Below are 21261 nucleotides of genomic sequence, written 5' to 3'. Positions count from 1 at the left end.
TCCATTTGTTTCTTTTCTTTCTTGACCATGTGATTATGCCTCTGAATTGGTTTTTCATAAAAATTGTACGAAATTCCATTAATAATCGGTCAATAAAAGAAAATTGGAGGGGTTCCTGTAAAATCCATAATCTCCTGCATAAAGGCTCACAAAAATACTCCCTCGCGTCAATGACAGAAAGTCCTCCAAGAAGAAGAGGATAGGGAGAGCCACTCACTTTTCTAAATAAATGAACAAAAATAAAAAAATTGTATTGCATTTGTGCATCACACACACATTAGTTGCACATTCAAAGACCTTATCATGAGGCAACCGCATAAAATAGAAAAATAGAAAATTGCTTGTGTATGACAGCAGCAAGCAAAATGCAAAGATTCAGAAAATCAACAGCATCATACAGAATAACCGAGCCTGGAGAGGCTTGCCGAAAAAATACTCTCAGAATAACTGAGCCTGGAGAGGCTTGCCGAAACAATACTCCCTCAAAATAACTGAGCCTGGAGAGGCTCGCCGAAACAATACTCCCTCAAAATAACTGAGCCTGGAGAGGCTCGCCGAAATAATACTCTCTCAGAATAATTGAGCCTGGAGAGGCTTGCCGAAATAATACTCGTACAGAATAATTGAGCCTGGAGAGGCTTGCCGAAACAATACTCCCACAGAATAATTGAGCCTGGAGAGGCTTGTCGAAATAATACTCCTTCAGAATAATTGAGCCTGGAGAGGCTTGCCGAAATAATACTCCTACAAGATAACTGAGCCTGGAGAGGCTTGCCGAAATAATACTCTCTCATAATAACTGAATTTAATTTCTTTAGCACTTTTAATTTCTGTACAGCAAAAGCCAAAAACATAAAAAAGGCAAAATACAGAAAAAGCCAAATCAGAAGAAAAGGCAAAATACAGAAAAAGCCGAAAATGAAAAAAGGCAAGGATATAGAAAATCCAACAAACAGTTTGTACCGAATAACTGAGCCTGGAGAGGCTCGCAGAAATAATACTCCCAAGAGGGAACCTCAGCTCAAGCTCACGGAAAAATCCCCAGCGAGAGCTATCAAAGCAAAATCGACGTAATCCCCAATGGAAGTGCGATCATCCAAACAGTATAAACAAGTCAAAGGACTTAACACTTCCTCAGTGGAAGATAGCTCTCCAACTCAAAGCGCTGAGCGAGGCTAAGCCTGTAGAGGCTTCCTAAATAATACTCTGGGATACAATAAGATCCCCAAATCCCCAATCGCCTACTCAAGAGGCATCCCTGCAAAAAGGAGAAGAAAATCAAAAATATCAATAAGTATTCCCCAAGTGGAATCCGGCTCTTAGCCAAACATCGAACGTCAAGCTGATACGCCTAACAGAAGAGGCTAATCAAAATCAACGACAAAATCCCCCAGCGGATAACAGCCTACACAGAGGCAACACAATCAGAAAATCAAAGAGAGACACCCGAATAAGGACAACCGGGATACTCCACTCACGTCAAAAGGACGTCAGCCAAACATAAGGCATCGCTCAACTCAGAGAGAGAGCATCTGTGTCTACACCCCAAGGAGTCAAAAATTCCCATGGGTACCAACTAAGCAATGCAAGTTGGGACACAAGAACCTATGAATGACTGCACATCCCTTAGACGGATCCCTGCGTTATCCAGCCCTCAGCGGCACAAAATCAGAAAAACAAACCGTCGAAGCAGCATTGTGGACTGTGGAGACAAACTATACTCAACTACCTCATTTTGAGAGGCAAAGTCTGGAGAGACGGTACTCAAACGAGGTCTGGAGAGACGGTACACAAACGAAGTCTGGAGAGACAGTACTCAAACGAGGTCTGGAGAGACGGTACTCAAACGAAGTCTGGAGAGATGGTACTCAAACGAAGTCTGGAGAGACGGTACTCAAACGAAGTCTGGAGAGACGGTACTCAAACGAAGTCTGGAGAGACAGTACTCAAACGAAGTCTGGAGAGACAGTACTCAGACGAAGTTTGGAGAGACAGTACTCAAACGAAGTCTGGAGAGACAGTACTCAAACGAAGTCTGGAGAGACGGTACTCAAACAAAGTCTGGAGAGACGGTACTCAAACAAGGTCTGGAGAGACGGTACTCAAAGAAAGTCTGGAGAGACGGTACTCAAAGAAAGTCTGGAGAGACGGTACTCAAACAAAGTCTGGAGAGACGGTACTCAAACAAGGTCTGGAGAGACGATACTCAAACAAAGTCTGGAGAGACGGTACTCAAACAAGGTCTGGAGAGACGGTACTCAAACAAAGTCTGGAGAGACAGTACTCAAGGTCTGGAGAGACAGTACTCAAGGTCTGGAGAGACAATACTCAAGGTCTGGAGAGACAATACTCAGCCATCAGCGTCGTCAGAGGCATGTTGGTGTTAAACTTAGCTACCGAGGTTGTCAGAAGCGCCGAGGTATGCAACAACCTGGAGAGGCTACTCAACAATTTTCCACCGGAAGACGCTACAAGTCAGAAGGTTGGCACATCACCCGGACAATTGGGTCAACTCCTTTACTTGTCAGCCGGTACACCAAAAGACTGTTTGACTAAGTAAAGGGGGGGCAGCTGTAGACCCCTAAAATTGTCCGGGTCGGAAATAAAGCTTGAAGACTCTCGAAGACTGAAGGAAGATCAGCCAAAAGGACTCCTGGAAGGCCCTAAGAGGGTTCTCTGTAGGTCTAGAGGTCTTAGAATAGCTCAAAATAAGGAAGTGGAGGGAATGAAGCCCAATACGGCCGTACTGAACTTAATACGGCCGTATTGAAGCTTCAATACGGCCGCAGTGAACTCAATACGGCGTATTGAAGTTTCTGAAACTTCAATACGGCCGTACTGAAATCAATACGGCCGTATTGAAGCTTCAATACAGCCGCAGTGAACTCAATACGGCCGTATTGAAATTTCTGAATTTTAATACGGCCGTATTGAACTCAATACGGCCGTATTGAAGTTCAAAAATTTCAATACGGCCGTATTGATTCTGTAGCCCGTATTGCGCCTATTCCCTATAAATATGACGTCAATTGGACGTCATTCCACACTTTGGAACATAGTTTTAACCCTCTCCTTGAGTATTCTGGGGTTTTTGAGCAGTGTTCTGCCCTAGAAATCACTCGGAGAGTTGATCCGACGAAGTTCTTGAGCCCCGAGCCATTTTGCTTGAGGATCGAACCTAGTCGAAGGGAAATCCTCCGGATTTCCATAGTTAAAAGTTTTTAGGAAGGAGCGAGCGAGCTTGTAGAGCGAGGGAACGCCAAAAAGCTTCCCAGTTTTACGAAATATATAAAAGCACGCTTCAAAGGTTTCTTCTTAAAGTCCTTCCTTTTACTGCTTTCTGTGTGCATATTTAAACTGTCATCATGTAGATAGTTAATTTATAATTGCTTAGAATAAATAGGGGTAATTTAGTAATTTTACACTGTTATTTTAGAAATAATCTGTCATAGGGAACCCGAAAGGGGCGCTGTGGGGTGCTAACACCTTCCCCACACGTAACCGACTCCCTTACCCAACTCTGGTTGTAATGGCCAAAGTTGATTTATAAAATCAATTGCCTTATCCCTTTTTCCAATGTTTTGAGTAAAACATTGGTGGCGACTCCATGAACCCTTTTACTACGAAAACCACTAATCCATGGAGGGTCCCGCTTGGGATTAACATGGATTGGTGAGACATTTAATAAATAAATTGGGTAAGATCGACAAGGTCTCAGTTTGAGAACAAGTCGTTCTAATAATCCAATACATTTTCAAAACTAAAATAAAAGCGAGCTCGACCGTCTTCGCGACACCGACACCTCCCAGCATGACAGGGCCTACTTCGATGCCCGCCTCGATGCCTTACAGCAGAGCATCGACAGTCAATTTGATGCCACTCAGCATAGCATCAGTGCCTTGCAGCAGAGTTTTGATGCTCGCTTTGATGCTCATCAGCAGGGTATCGAGGCCCTCAGACAGGGGTTTGAAAGCCTGTCCGTCTGGATGCATCGCCGCTTCCCGGACCCGCCGGCAGAGGAGTGAAGACCGGCTTTTGTTTTTCTTGCTTTTCGTGCATTTGTTTGATTGGGCTTAGCCCCATTTCTCAATTTTCCTTGTACAAATTCATTTTTAGTAATGAAATTTGCCACTTTTGAATTCAAAATTCTTTAGCACTTTTTATTTCTGTACAGCAAAAGCCAAAATTAACAAAAAAGGCAAAACACAGAAAAAGCCAAAAAGATCGATAAAAAGGCAAACATAGAAAATCCATAAAATTGTACAGAATAATTGGGCCTGGAGAGGCTCGCCGAAATAATACTCTCTTAGAATAACTGAGCCTGGAGAGGCTCGCCGAAATAATACTCTCTCAGAATAACTGAGCCTGGAGAGGCTTGCCGAAATAATACTCTCTCAGAATAATTGAGCCTGGAGAGGCTCGCCGAAATAATACTCCCCAGAGATATCTCAGCTTCCACTCACGGGCCAAATTCCCCAGTGAAAGCTATCAAAGCAAGGTCAGCAAGATTCCCCAAGGGAGGCCTGATCGTCCAAATAGAATATCCAAGTCGAAAGGACTTAAACTTCCCCAGTGGAAGATAGCTTTCCAACTCAAGCAATGAGTGAAGCTAAGCCTGAGGAGGCTTTCTAAATAATACTCTGGGATATACAATCTTTAAATCCCCATTCGCCTACTCGGAGGCACCCTTTCAAAAATCACAAAAGACAAATAATCATTCCCCAAGCGGAATTCGGCTTTTAGCCTATCATTGAACATCAAGATGATCTGCCTAACAGAAGAGGCCAATCACAACCAATGACAAAATCCCCCAGCGGATAATAGCCTACACAGAGGCGACAAAATCAGAAAAACAAAAAAAAGTCACCCGAATAAGGATAATCGGGATACTCCACCAACGTCGAAAGGACGTCAGCCAATCATAAGGCACCGCTCATCTCAGAAAGAGCATCTTCGTGTCTACACCCCAAGGAAACAGAAATTCCTCAATGGGCACCAACTACGCAATGGAAAGTTGGGACACAAGAATCTATGAGTAACTGCACATCCCCTAGACGGATCCCTGCGTTATCCAGCCCTCAGCGGCATCAAAATCAAAAACAAACTGTCGAAGCAGCATCGTGGACTGCGGAGACAAAACCATCAGAGATCCCTGGAGAGGGCAAACTCACATTGCCAACGTCGTCAAGAACACGGAGGCAGACCCTGGGGAGGGCAAACCGCAGACCCTGGAGAGGGCAAACTCACACTGCCTAGGTTGTCAGAAGCACCGAAGCAAAGCCTGGAGAGGCGGTACTCACGCTACCGAAGTGTATAGAAGCACGGAGGTATGCAGCTTCCGGCTCGGGCGGCGAGCGAAGCAAAGCCTGGAGAGGCGGTACTCACAACTTCCAGCTCGGGCGTCGAGTGAAGTTGAGCCTGGAGAGGCGGTACTCACAGCTTCCAGCTTGGGCGGCAAGCGAAGCTAACCCTGGAGAGGGCAAACTCAACTGCCTAGGATGTCAGAAGCACCGAAGCAGAGCCTGGAGAGGCGGTACTCACAGCTTCCGGCTTGGGCGGCAAGCGAAGCTAACCCTGGAGAGGGCAAACTCAACTGCCTAGGATGTCAGAAGCGCCAAAGCAGAGCCTGGAGAGGCGGTACTCACAGCTTCCAGCTTGGGCGGCAAGCGAAGCTAAGCCTAGAGAGGCGGTACTCACAACTTCCAGCTCGGGCGTCGAGTGAAGTTGAGCCTGGAGAGGCGGTACTCACGCTACCAAAGTGCTCAGAAGCACGGAGGTATGCAGCTTCCGGCTCGGGCGGCGAGCGAAGCAAAACCTGGAGAGGCTACTCAGCAATTTTCCACTGGAAGACACTACAAGTCGGAAGGATGGCCTTATTCCCCGGACAATTGGGTCAACTCCTTTACTTATCAACCGGTATACTAAAAGGCTGTTTGACTAAGTAAAGGGGGGGCAGCTGTAGACCCCTAAAATTGTCCGGGTCGGAAATAAGACTCGAAGACTCTCAAAGATCGAAGGAAAGTCAGCCAGAAGGACTCCTAGAAGACCGTAGGATGACTATCTGTAGGTTTAGAAGTCTTAGAGTAGAAAAAATAAGAAAGTAGGAGGAGTATAGCTCAATACGGCCTCTTTGGGGATCAGTACGGCCCGTATTGCATTTTTGAACTGCAATACGGCCGTACTGAAACCAATACGGCCGTATTGAAGCTTTTGAACCTCAATACGGCCGTATTGAATTCAATACGGCTGTATTGAAGTTCAAAACTTCAATACGGGCCGTATTGACCCCAGGGACCGTATTGCGCCTGTTCCCTATAAATAAGACGTCATTTGGACGTCATTGGACACTTTTCCACACAGTTTTGACTCTCTCCTTGAGTGTTCTAGGGTGTTTGACCAGTGTTCTGCCCTAGAAATCGCTCTGAGAGTCGATCCGACGAAGTTCTTGAGTCACGAGCCATTTGCTTGAGTCTCGAACCTAGTCGAAGGGAAATCTTTTGGATTTCCATAGTAAAAATTATTTTTTAGGAAGGAGCGAGCGAGCTTGTAGAGGGAGGGAGCGCCAAAAAGCCTCCTAGACTTCATTGATATATATAAAAGCACGCTTCAAAGGTTTCTTTTCTAAAATCCCTTCTTTTACTGCTTTCTGATTGCTGCATATTTAAAATTGTCATCATGTAGATATTTAAGTTATAATCGCTTATAATAAATAGGGGTAGTTTAGTAATTTCACACTGTTATTTATGAAATAATCCATCATAGGGAACCCGAAAGGGGCGCTGTGGGGTGCTAACACCTTCCTCACGCGTAACCGACTCCCTTACCCAACTCTGGTTGTAATGGCCAAGGTTGATTTATAAAAATCAATTGCCTTAAATCTTTTTCCAATGTTTTGAGTAAAACATTGGTGGCGACTCCAAGAACCCTCCTTTTGCGAAAACCACTAATCCATGGAGGGTCCCGCTTGGGATTAACATGGATTGGTGAATCATTTAATAAAATTGTTAGTTCGACAAGGTCTCAGTTTGAGAATAAGTCGTTCTAACAATCCACCACTTTAAAAAATTAAAACGAGTCTTGACCATCGTCGCGAATGCCAAGGTCCGTTTCGGCGGGTGGCGACAGATGGCGACTCCACTGGAGAAGCCTCGAGAGTCAGTCCCATTTAGTGATGGATTATTTCTAAAAATAATAGTTTAAAATTACTTTATTACCCCTCACTTGTATGATAACATGCTTTATTTATTTGGCTTTAATAACTGTTCTATGTTTAAATTTTTGCAATTGTTTGAAATAAAAACTGCACACAAACCTTTGCACACAACAGTTCCCTCTATACCCGGGGGCATGAGTGGAAAGCCATAGGGAGTGGATGTTAGTACGGCCGGTTGTCGCATGGGTCTATAGGTTCCCGTAGACCGTTGTCGGAAAGCATCACTCAAGGTGATAACCATGAACTCAAGTCCGACAGTGCGTTGGAACTTTCCATCGACTTACGACGAGAGGAATTGGGTCCCTATAATGGGGGCACCTTGGGGGCCTCAGACCAGTGAGAACAGTTAGAACCACCTTGAATATGCACTTTTCTGCAGGATACCCCTACCTCGTGATTCGCTTGTGACTGTTCGTGGATGAGTGAATTGTTTGTGCATCGTTTATGTGACATTGTTTGAGCATACATTGCATTATTTAAACATACAACATTCCCTTTTAAAATAAGAATAAATAGGAATAAAAATCTTCCATTACATGGTGTTAACATCTACCTTCATCACATTCATATAGGTAGATTCCCTTTTCACCCAAAAAAATACAAAAAAAATACTCAAAGAAAAAAAGAAAAAAATATATTTATCCAAACCAAGCAATATCATGCATCATCTTAGGAGCATCCCGAAAACATGATAATGCTTAGTTGAATAAACACAATGCATGCATATTCATCGCCATCATCTCATATCATGCATTCTTATCAAAGATCATGGAGGGATCTAGGTTTGCATTTCATACATCCCTCCTAGTAATTCATTAATAAACATTAATAAAAAGAAAGAATTAATCGATGCGTATGTTCAAAGAATGGATCGCACGCCATTTGTTATTAAGTGTAAGCCGACAACCGCGCCAAGCGAGCGCACATCAACTCCGTTGTTGGTAATCAAGATGAATAAAGGGGAAGGTCCGACACCGTTAAGGATCACTGCTCCAAGACCTTTTCCCTACAAATCAAATAAGGTTGTGCCATGGATATACGACATCCATTCTTCTGTCGACAGCGATATCTCCAACATCGCTGGACTTGGGGGCATGACTAGGAGTGGCAGGATCTACACTCCCGAAGATCTTCATGACAAAGCTCCCAAGAATAAAGGGAAAGAAAAAGAAGAAAAAACCGAGGAAAATAAGGAATCCGAGGGGGAGACTGACGAGCTGTTAAAGTATATCCGACAGAGCGAGTACTCCATCGTGGATCAACTTCATAGGACGCCAGCAAAGATTACGCTGTTGTCGTTGATCCTAAGCTCCGAACCGCATCGGCAAGCTCTGTTGAAAGTCTTGAACGAGGCATACGTGTCGCATACTATCTCCCAAGACAAATTTGAGGGGATTGTTAGTCACATCACGGCTAATGATCACCTCACTTTCACCAATGAAGAGATCCCCGCTGAGGGACCGAATCACAACAAGCCCTTGCACATCTCTGTAAAGTGCAAGGAGTATCACATCGCTAAAGTCTTGGTGGATAATGGATCTTCCTTGAATGTGATGCCAAAAAGAACGCTTGATCAAGTGGCAATCAAGGGAATCCAAATGCGCCCGAGCAACATGATCGTCCGAGCTTTCGACGGTTCTAAAAGAGAAGTGGTGGGAGAAGTCAATCTTCCAATCCAAATTGGACCCACTATCTTCAACGTCGAATTTCAAGTGATGGACATTACTCCCGCGTACAGCTGTCTCCTCGGCCGACCTTGGATTCATGATGCGAAAGCTGTTCCCTCTACGCTCCACCAGAAAGTCAAATTCATAGTGGGTGACAAGCTGGTGACCGTACAAGCTGAAGATGACATACTCATCAGCAAGCCATCCACCATACCTTACATGGATGCAGCAGAGGAAGCTCTAGAGACCGCCTTCCAAGCATTGAAGATTGCCAATGTTGAAACGTTTCCCCGAGAAATGAAGAAGGTAGCCTCCATGCTCACCAAGAACGGATACTTGCCAGGATAAGGACTTGGCAAGGATTCCCAAGGAATTCCCGAGCTACCTATTATCAAGGATAATCCGGGAAACAAGGGTTAGGATACAACCCTAATAAAGATCAAAGAACGAAGAGGAACTAAGATCCTTCTCGACGTTCTTTAAGCCAGATCTTTAGGAAGGCCGGTTCACAAGCGTCAAGGCCGGTCGTCGTCATCAAGTGCTTGTAGACCCCTAAAATTGTCCGGGTCGGAAATAAAGCTTGAAGACTCTCGAAGACTGAAGGAAGATCAGCCAGAAGGACTCCTGGAAGGCCCAAGGAGGGTTCTCTGTAGGTCTAGAGGTCTTAGAATAGCTCAAAATAAGGAAATGGAGGGAATGAAACCCAATACGGCCTCCCAAAAGTTCAGTACGGCCGTATTGAACATTTTAAACTTCAATACGGCCGCACTGAACTCAATACGGCCGTATTGAAGTTTCTGAACTTCAATACGGCCGCACTGAACTCAATACGGCTGCACTGAACATTAATACGGCCGCACTGAACTCAATACGGCCGTATTGAAGTTTTTTGAACTTCAATACGGCCGTACTGAACTCAATACGGCCGTATTGAAGTTCAAAACTTCAATATGGACCGTATTGAATCCAGGGCCCGTATTGGGCCTGTTCCCTATAAATATGACGTCAATTGGACGTCATTTCACACTTTTCAACATAGTTTTAACCCTCTCCTTGAGTATTCTGGGGTTTTTGAGCAGTGTTCTGCCCTAGAAATCACTCGGAGAGTTGATCCGACGAAGTTCTTGAGCCACGAGCCATTTGCTCGAGGTTCGAACCTAGTCGAAGGGAAATCCTCCGGATTTCCATAGTTAAAATTTTATAGGAGGGAGCGAGCGGGCTTGTAGAGCGAGGGAACGCCAAAAAGCTTCCCAGTTTTACTTGAAATATATAAAAGCACGCTTCAAAGGTTTCTTCTTAAATCCTTCCTTTTACTGCTTTCTGTGTGCATATTTAAAATTGTCATCATGTAGATATTTAAAGTATAATCGCTTATAATAAATAGGGGTAATTTAGTAATTTTATACTATTATTTATGAAATAATCTGTCATAGGGAACCCGAAAGGGGCGCTGTGGGGTGCTAAAACATTGGTGGCGACTCCAAGAACCCTCCTTTTGCGAAAACCACTAATCCATGGAGGGTCCCGCTTGGGATTAACATGGATTGGTGAGCCTTTTAATAAAATTGCTCGTTTGACGAGGTCTCAGTTTGAGAATAAGTCATCCTAGCAATCCATATTTTAAAACAAATAAAAGAGTCCAACCATCCTTCGCGAATGCCGAAAGCCCGTTTCGGGCCGGTGGCGACAGATGGCGACTCCACTGGGGAAGCCTCGAGAGTCAGTCCCATTTAGTGACAGATTATTTTTAACAAATAATAGTTAAAATTACTTCATTACCCCTTGTTTGTATGATAACATGTTTATCTATTTGGCTTTAATAATTGTTGTATGTTTAAATTTTTGCAATTGTTTGAAATACAAACTGCACACAAACCTTTGCACACAACAGTTCCCTCTATACCCGGGGGCATGAGTGATAAGCCATAGGGAGTGGATGTTAGTACGGCTGGTTGTCGAATGGGTCTATAGCTGCCCGTAGACCGTTGTCGGAAAGCATCACTCAAGGTGATAACCATGAACTCGAGTCCGACAGTGCGTTGGAGCTTTCCATCGACTTACGACGAGAGGAATTGGGTCCCTATAATGGGGGCACCTTGGGGGCCTCAGACCGGTGAGAACAGTTAGAACCACCTTGAATATGCACTTTTCTGCAGGATACCCCTACCTCGTGATTCGCTCGTGACTGTTCGTGGATGAGTGAATTGTTTGTGCATTGATTATGTGACATTGTATGAGCATACATTGCATTTCTTTAAACATACAACATTTCTATTCTTTTAAAATAAGAATGAATAGAAATAAGGATCTTCCATTACATGGTGTTAACATCTACCTTCATCACATTCATATAGGTAGTTTCCCTTTTCACCCAAAAATACAAAAAGAAACAAAATACCCAAAGAAAAAAGAAAAAAGGGTTATTTATCCAAACCAAGCAATATCATGGATCATCTTAGGAACATCCTAAGAACATGATAATGCTTAGTTGAATAAACACAATGCATGCATATTCATCGCCATCATCTCATATCATGCATTCTTATCAAAGATCATGGAGGGATCTAGGTTTGCATTTCATACATCCCTCCCAATAAATCATTAATAAACATTAATAAAAAGAAAGAAATAATCGATGCGTATGTTCAAAGAATGGATCGCACGCCGTTCGTTATCAAGTGTAAGCCAACAACCGCGCCAAGCGAGCGCACATCAACTCCGTTGTTGGTAATCAAGACGAATAAAGGGGAAGGTCCGACACCATTAAGGATCACAGTTCCAAGGCCTTTCCCTTACGAATCAAATAAGGCTGTGCCGTGGATATACGACATCCACTCTTCTGCCGACAGCGATATCTCCAACATCGCTGGACTTGGGGGCATAACTAGGAGTGGGAGGATCTACACTCCCAATGATCTTCATAACAAAGCTCCCAAGAATAAAGAAAAAGAAGAAAAGAAAACCGAGGAAAAAGAATCCGAGGAGGAGACAGACGAGCTGTTAAAGTATATCCGACAGAGCGAGTACTCCATCGTGGATCAACTTCATAAGACGCCAACAAAGATTACGCTGTTGTCGTTGATCCTATGCTCCGAACCACATCGGCAAGCTCTGTTGAAAGTCTTGAACGAGGCATATGTGTCGCACACTATCTCCCAAGACAAGTTTGAGGGGATTGTTAGTCACATCAAGGCTAATGATCACCTCACCTTCACCGATGAAGAAATCCCCGCCGAGGGATCAAACCACAACAAGCCCTTGCACATCTCTGTAAAGTGCAAGGAGTATCACATCGCAAAAGTCTTGGTGGATAACGGATCTTCCTTGAATGTGATGCCCAAAAGAACTCTTGATCAAGTGGCAATCAAGGGAGTCCAAATGCGCCCGAGCAACATGATCGTTCGAGCCTTCGATGGATCTAAAAGAGAAGTGGTGGGAGAGATCAATCTTCCAATCCAAATTGGACCCACTATCTTCAACGTCGAATTTCAAGTGATGGGCATCACTCCCGCATACAGCTGTCTCCTAGGCCGACCTTGGATTCATGATGCAAGAGCTGTTCCCTCTATGCTCCACCAGAAAGTCAAGTTCATAGTGGGTGACAAACTGGTGACTGTACAAGCTGAAGATGACATACTCATCAGCAAGCCATCCAACATACCTTATGTGGATGCAGCAGAGGAAGCTTTGGAAACCGCCTTCCAAGCATTAGAAATTGCCAATGTTGAAAAGTTTCCCCGAGAAATGAAGAAGGTAGCTCAAATGCTCACAAAGAACGGATACTTGCCAGGACAAGGATTAGGCAAGGACTCCCAAGGAATCCCGGAGCTACCCATTATCAAGGACAATCCGGGGAAACAAGGGTTAGGATACAACCCTGTTAAAGATCAAAGAACGAAGAGGAATCAAGATCCTTCTCGACGTTCTTTAAGCCAGATCTTTAGGAAGGCTGGTTCACAAACGTCAAGGCCAGCTGTCGTCATCAAGTGTCCTTTTCCTTCTATTAGGGATGTGTAAATTCAGTGACTATTAGAGATCACTCCTCGGGGACAGCCCGACCCCCGAGCCTCGATAGGGCACATGTTTCCACTATGATTATAATAAAATCATTCTTTATTATTTCTTATTGCTTCTTTTCTTGCTCGCAATAAAATTCTAAACCACGTTATTTAACCATGTTTGAATAAACATAAGTGAGGTTAAAATCGTCTTAATAATCAATAAACCCGCATCATTTTTATGTGGAAATGTGCATGATAGCTTGGAGCACCTTTTCTTGGCCTCAATAAGTGCCATCATGGATAAAGAAATCCTAAAGATAATAAGCTCGGCAGGAAACCCAAAAAGGGGACTGCGTAAAAATAAGAGCAAAAGGCCCGCTAGGAATCCCACAAAAGGGTGACCTAGGCAAAAGTTAGGGTTACAAAATAAGAGCAAAAGACCCGCTAGGAATCCCACAAAAGGGTGACCTAGGCAAAAGTTAGGGTTACAAAATAAGAGCAAAAGACCCGTTAGGAATCCCACAAAAGGGTGACCTAGGCAAAAGTTAGGGTTACAAAATGAAGACAAAGGTCCGCTAAAACGCCACAAAAGGGTGTTTTAGGCAAAAATAAGGACAATCAAAAAACGAAAGAAATCCATGATGGTATCATCAATTGAATTCAACAAAGGGCTCAAGAAAAGCTATCCAAGTTGTCAAAGCACAATCATTAATAACAAAGATGTGCTTAACTTCATAAGTGTTTAATCGAACAAGCCTAAACACAATAAGCCTACCATGGCCAGCCATTCTTACAAAAACCATTTTTCAAAATAAAAATAAATCCCCTCTAAAACACAAACTTTCGAAAAAATATATATCTTTCCTTTCTTTTCTCTCTTGACCCACACGATTTTAGGATAATCTAGTGGAAACATGGAGATATAGTGGTCAATAGGAGGGTTGACATATCTTCTAAAAGAAGGGAATGATCATTTGGTTGATGATGCCAAAAATCAAATACGCATCATTCCTCGGTAACAGAAATCGGCAGCGCACAGCCTGTCTAGAGGAATGGCAAAAATCCAAACAGAAAAACGCATCGGTTAATTCTTTTGAAAAAAGAATCAAATAGAATTAGGTGCATCATACATACATGCATACAGATGATAGGTGTACTGGAAGATCACTTATTCTCTGTTTATTGAAAAAACAAACAAAAAACAAAAAAATATAAACTTCAGAAAAAATAATGCGCCCGTACCATGTTCAGTACACCCGTACTAAAATTGGGGTTATGAACAAATTTTCAACTCAACATGGGCGTACTGAAATGGATGCGGCCGTATTGGCCATAAAGAAATTTTCAAAGACCTCGTCATGAGGCAACCACATAAAATAGAAAAAATAGAAAAATTGCTTGTGTATGACAGCAGCAAGCAAAATGCAAAGATTCAGAAAATCAACAGCATCATACAGAATAACTGAGCCTGGAGAGGCTTGCCGAAAGAATACTCTCAGAATAACTGAGCCTGGAGAGGCTTGCCGAAAGAATACTCTCAGAATAACTGAGCCTGGAGAGGCTTGCCGAAAGAATACTCTCAGAATAATTGAGCCTGGAGAGGCTCGCCGAAATAATACTCTCTCAGAATAACTGAGACATTTCTGTACAGAAAAAGCCGAAATCAACAAAAAAGGCAAAAACACAGAAAAAGCCAAAATCAACAAAAAAGGCAAAAACACAGAAAAAGCCAAAATCGACAAAAAAGGCAAAATACAGAAAATCCAACAAATCATACAGAATAACTGAGCCTGGAGAGGCTTGCCGAAAAAATACTCGTACAAAATAACTGAGCCTGGAGAGGCTTGCCGAAATAATACTCACACAGAATAACTAAGCCTGGAGAGGCTTGCCGAAACAATACTCATACAGAATAACTGAGCCTGGAGAGGCTTGCCGAAACAATACTCCCACAGAATAATTGAGCCTGGAGAGGCTTGCCGAAATAATACTCCTTCAGAATAACTGAGCCTGGAGAGGCTTGCCGAAACAATACTCTTTCATCATAACTGAGCCTGGAGAGGCTTGCCAAAATAATACTTCCTCAGAATAACTAAAGCCTGGAGAGGCTTGCAGAAATAATACTCTCTCAGAATAAATGAGCCTGGAGAGGCTCGCAGAAATAATACTCCCCAGAGAAACCCCAACTCAAGCTCACGGAACAAATTCCCCAGCGAGAGCTATCAAAGCAAGATCGACTAAATTCCCAATGGAAGCACGATCGCCCAAGCAGTATATCTAGTCAAAGGACTTAAAACTTCCTCAGTGGAAGATAGCTCTCCAGCTCAGGCGTTGAGTGAGTCTAAGCCTGTAGAGGCTTCCTAAATAATACTTTGGGATACATAAGATCCCCAAATCCCCAGTCGCCTACTCAAGAGGCATTCCTACAAAAAGGAAAAAATCAAAAATATCAATAAATATTCCCCAAGCGGAATCCGGCACTCAGCCGAACACCAAACATCAAGATAATTCGCCTACTCAGAGGCACTTCCTTCAAAAAGCAAAAATCATAAAAAGATCAATAAATCATTCCCCAAGTGGAATTCGGCTTTCAGCCTATCATTGAACATCAAGATGATCTGCCTAACAGAAGAGGCCAATCACAACCAATGACAAAATCCCCTAGCGGATAACAGCCTACACAGAGGCAACGAAATCAGAAAACCCAAAAGAGATACCCGAATAAGGATAACCGGGATACTCCACCAACGTCAAAGGACGTCAGCCAAACATAAGGCATCGCTCAATTCAAGAAGAGCATCTGTGTCTACACCCAAGGAAACAGAAATTCCCCATGGGTACCAACTAAGCAATGCAAGTTGGGGCACAAAAACCTATGAATGACTGCACATCCCCTAGACGGATCCCTGCGTTATCCAGCCCTCAGTGGCACCAAAATCAAAATCAAACCGTCGAAGCAGCATCGTGGACTGTGGAGACAAAAATCATCTCAAATCCCTGGAGAGGGCAAACTCACATCGCCAACGTCGTCAAGAACACGGAGGCAGACCCTGGGGAGGGCAAACCGCAGACCCTGGAGAGGGCAAACTCACATTGCCAACGTCGTCAAGAACACGGAGGCAGACCCTGGGGAGGGCAAACCGCAGACCCTGGAGAGGGCAAACTCACATTGCCAACGTCGTCAAGAACACGGAGGCAGACCCTGGAGAGGGCAAGACTCACGCTACCAAAGTGACTAGAAGCACAGAGGTATGCAACCCTGGAGAGGGCAAGACTCACGCTACCAAAGTGACTAGAAGCACAGAGGTATGCAACCCTGGAGAGGGCAAGACTCACGCTACCAAAGTGACTACAAGCACAGAGGTAGGCAACCCTGGAGAGGGCAAGACTCACGCTACCAAAGTGACTAGAAGCACAGAGGTATGCAACCCTGGAGGGGGCAAGACTCACGCTACCAAAGTGACTAGAAGCACAGAGGTACGCAACCCTGGAAAGGAGATACTCACGCTACCCCGTCGTCACAAACACGGAGGTACGCAGCTTCCGGCTCGAGCAACGAGCGAAGCTAGGCCTGGAGAGGCGGGTACTCAACCATCAGCGTCGTCAGAGGCACGTTGGTGTTCAACTTCCGGCTCGGGCGTCGAGTGAAGTTGACCCTGGAGAGGGTAAACTTAGCTGCCTAGGTCGTCAGAAACAACCGAAGCAGAGCCTGGAGAGGCGGGTACTCAATCATCAGTGATGTTAACACTGGTGTCTAGCTTCCGGCTCGGGCATCGAGTGAGGCTAGGCCTGGAGAGGCGGTACTCAACCATCAGCGTCGTCAGAGGCACGTTGGTGTTCAACTTCCGGCTCGGGCGTCGAGTGAAGTTGACCCTGGAGAGGGTAAACTTAGCTGCCTAGGTCGTCAGAAACAACCGAAGCAGAGCCTGGAGAGGCGGTACTCAATCATCAGTGATGTTAACACTGGTGTCTAGCTTCCGGCTCGGGCATCGAGTGAGGCTAGGCCTGGAGAGGCGGTACTCAACCATCAGCGTCGTCAGAGGCACGTTGGTGTTAAACTTAGCTACCGAGGTTGTCAGAAGCGCCGAGGTATGCAACAACTTGGAGAGGCTACTCAACAATTTTCCACCGGAAGACGCTACAAGTCAGAAGGTTGGCACATCACCCGGACAATTGGGTCAACTCCTTTACTTGTCAGCCGGTACACCAAAAGACCGTTTGACTAAGTAAAGGGGGGGCAGCTGTAGACCCCTAAAATTGTCCGGGTCGGAAATAAAGCTTGAAGACTCTCGAAGACTGAAGGAAGATCAGCCAGAAGGACTCCTGGAAGGCCCAAGGAGGGTTCTCTGTAGGTCTAGAGGTCTTAGAATAGCTCAAAATAAGGAAATGGAGGGAATGAAGCCCAATACGGCCTCCCAAAAGTTCAGTACGGCCGTATTGAACATTTTGAACTTCAATACGGCCGCACTGAACTCAATACGGCCGTATTGAAGTTTCTGAACTTCAATACGGCCGCACTGAACTCAATACGGCTGCACTGAACATCAATACGGCCGCACTGAACTCAATACGGCCGTATTGAAGTTTTCTGAACTTCAATACGGCCGTACTGAACTCAATACGGCCGTATTGAAGTTCAAAACTTCAATATGGACCGTATTGTATCCAGGGCCCGTATTGGGCCTGTTCCCTATAAATATGACGTCAATTGGATGTCATTTCACACTTTTCAACATAGTTTTAACCCTCTCCTTGAGTATTCTGGGGTTTTTGAGCAGTGTTCTGCCCTAGAAATCACTCGGAGAGTTGATCCGACGAAGTTCTTGAGCCACGAGCCATTTGCTTGAGGTTCGAACCTAGTCGAAGGGAAATCCTCCGGATTTCCATAGTTAAGATTTTATAGGAGGGAGCGAGCGGGCTTGTAGAGCGAGGGAACGCCAAAAAGCTTCCCAGTTTTACTTGAAATATATAAAAGCACGCTTCAAAGGTTTCTTCTTAAATCCTTCCTTTTACTGCTTTCTGTGTGCATATTTAAAATTGTCATCATGTAGATATTTAAAGTATAATCGCTTATAATAAATAGGGGTAATTTAGTAATTTTATACTGTTATTTATGAAATAATCTGTCATAGGGAACCCGAAAGGGGCGCTGTGGGGTGCTAACACCTTCCCCACGCGTAACCGACTCCCTTACCCGACTCTGGTTGTAATGGCCGAAGTCGATTTTTGAATCGATTGCCTTAAATTTCTTTTTCCAATGTTTTGAGTAAAACATTGGTGGCGACTCCAAGAACCCTCCTTTTGCGAAAACCACTAATCCATGGAGGGTCCCGCTTGGGATTAACATGGATTGGTGAGCCTTTTAATAAAATTGCTCGTTTGACGAGGTCTCAGTTTGAGAATAAGTCATCCTAGCAATCCATATTTTAAAACAAATAAAAGAGTCCAACCATCCTTCGCGAATGCCGAAAGCCCGTTTCGGGCCGGTGGCGACAGTGCTCTTTTCCTTCCGATAGGGATGTATAGGCCTGATGACTATTAGAGATTACTCCTCGGGGACAGCCCGACCCCCGAGCCTCGATAGGGCACATGTTTCCATTATGATTATAATAAAATCATTCTTTATTCATTTCTTATTGCTTCTTTTCTCGCTTACAATAAACTTCTAGGCCGCATTATTTTAACCCTGTTTGAATAAGCATGAATGAGGTTAAAATTATCTTAATAACAATAAACCCGCATCATTTTTATGTGGAAGTGTGTGTGACAACTTGGAGCACCTTCCCTTGGCCTCGACAAGTGCCATCATGGATAAAAAAAAAAATCCTAAAAACAAAAAGCTCGGCAGGAAACCCAAAAAGGGGGCTGCGCAAAAATAAGAGCAAAAGACCCGCTAGGAATCCCACGAAAGGGTGACCTAGGCAAAAGTTAGGGTTGCAAAAATGAACAAAAACAAAGGTCCGCTAAGACACCACAAAAGGGTGTTTTAGGCAAAAATGAGGACAATCAAAAAGCGAAAATAAATCCATGATGGTACCATGAACATAATTTAAAAAGAAAAAGTTCAAGGAAAGCTATCTAAGTTGTCAAATCACAATGTCAATAACAACGATTTGATTAACTTCGTGAGTGCTTAAACAAACAAGCCTAAACACGCAAGCCTACCTTGGCCAGCCATTCTTACAAAAACCATTTTTCAAAATAAAATTGAATCCCCTCTAAAACACAAACTTTCAAAAAAATATATATCTTTCCTTTCTTTTCTCTCTTGACCCACACGATTTTAGGATAATCTAGTGGAAACATGGAGATATAGTGGTCAATAGGAGGGTTGACATATCTTCTAAAAGAAGGGAAGGATCATTTGGTTGATGACACCAAATCTCAATATAACATGCATCATTCCTCGGTTATAGAAGTCGGCAGAGCACAGTCCGTCTTGAGGAATGGCAGAATCCAAACAAAAACGCATCGGTTAATTCTTTTGAAAGATAAATCAAATAGAATTAGGTGCATCATACATCACATACATGCATACAGATGATAGGTGTAATGGAAGATCACTTATTCTCTGTTTATTTAAAAAAAAAAAAAAAATCAATACGAGCCGTATTCCATTCAATACGGGCGTATTGAAAGCTAGGGTTAAGGCAACCCTTTAGCTTCAATACGGGCGTATTGAACCCAATTCGACCGTATTGACTCCAACGGACACACCAATAAGGGCGTATTGAATTCAATACGGCCCGTATTGGTCCCCAGATTTGCTTAATAACGACCATGTCAGTACGGGCCGTATTGGATTTAATACGGGCCGTACTGACGTAAATACTTCTATAAATAGCCCATTTCTCCCTCATTTCTGCACAGCATTCTTCATTCCTCTGTGTGTATTCTCTGTGAGTGAGCACGAAGTCTTCTCAAGTCCAAAGACATGGCCGAATCATCAAGGAAGAGGCAAAGGGTCCCCGCCCAAAGAGAAATGACTGCGAAGCATCAAGAGAAGCTGGAGCTCTTTGAGACTTTCGTCTTCAAGCCGTCGCGGGTATTAGACTTGAAGATCCTCCAAGCGATGGAGTGGGAGGTCGACGTCCTAGGCTTTATCAACGCCATAGGATGGGGGTTCCTCCTTAACCCTCACGCCAAAATCTTCCCAACAGCAACAAAGGAGTTCTTGGCTACCGTCGGCATCACTGAGTCGACAAACAGCTTCGGGGAGACAGTCTACTCAGTAGACTTTTGGATGAACGGCGGGTACCGTTCTTTGTCTTTGGACGAGTTCAATGTCCAAACCGGCTTTTTCTCACGACAGGATCAGCTGGAGTATAGGGATGCCGTTTGCGAGTGTCCAGATGGTCTGACCCCGAATGAGATGTGGAAGGAGGTTACGGGTCAGTCAGACTACCACGCTGGAGTGAAGGGCACTCGGCTCCCTGCTGCACTCCGCATCTGCCACAAGCTGATCACTGGCTCTGTTCATGCAAGGCAGAAGAGCCCAGAGTCGGTAACACAGAGGGACCTACTGGCTCTATACTGTATGGCCACTAGACAGAAGGCCAACCCCCCGAATTCTTCTTCCTTGAGCACATCAAGAATCTGGGAGTAAGAGAGGGAGGCGAAGCCCGGCGAGGTTATATCCTGGTCTCCACGCTTATTTCTACGCTCGCCGAGGCTTGGGGATGTCCCGACGGCACGGATGCGGAGGAATTGGCGCCTAAGCCCATTGGTGCCCCCACCTTAATCAATATGAAGATGATTGTCAAGGTGGGAAGGCAATATGTGCGGGCCACCGACGAGTTCAGCGAGCTCTTTGCTGATATTGAGCTCCCAGGAGATGAGGGCCCGCAGCATGAGGCCGGCACCTCCCAGCATGATAGGGCCTACTTCGATGCCCGCCTCGATGCCTTACAGCAGAGCATCGACAGTCGATTTGATGCCACTCAGCATAGCATCAGTGCCTTGCAGCAGAGTTTTGATGCTCGCTTTGATGCTCATCAGCAGGGTATCGAGGCCCTCAGACAGGGGTTTGACAGCCTGTCTGTCTGGATGCATCGCCGCTTCCCGGACCCGCCACAAGACCCGCCGGCAGAGGAGTGAAGACCGGCTTTTGTTTTTCTTGCTTTTCGTGCATTTGTTTGATTGGGCTTAGCCCCATTTCTCAATTTTCCTTGTACAAATTCATTTTTAGTAATGAAATTTGCCACTTTTGAATTCAAAATTCTTTAGCACTTTTTATTTCTGTACAGCAAAAGCCAAAATTAACAAAAAAGGCAAAACACAGAAAAAGCCAAAAAGATCGATAAAAAGGCAAACATAGAAAATCCATAAAATTGTACAGAATAATTGAGCCTGGAGAGGCTCGCCGAAATAATACTCTCTT

This window comes from Cajanus cajan, chromosome 5 (genome assembly GCF_000230855.2).
Source record: "Cajanus cajan strain Asha chromosome 5, NIPB_CcT2T_4, whole genome shotgun sequence".
NCBI lineage: Eukaryota > Viridiplantae > Streptophyta > Magnoliopsida > Fabales > Fabaceae > Cajanus > Cajanus cajan.
This window is presented reverse-complemented; position numbering follows the sequence as displayed.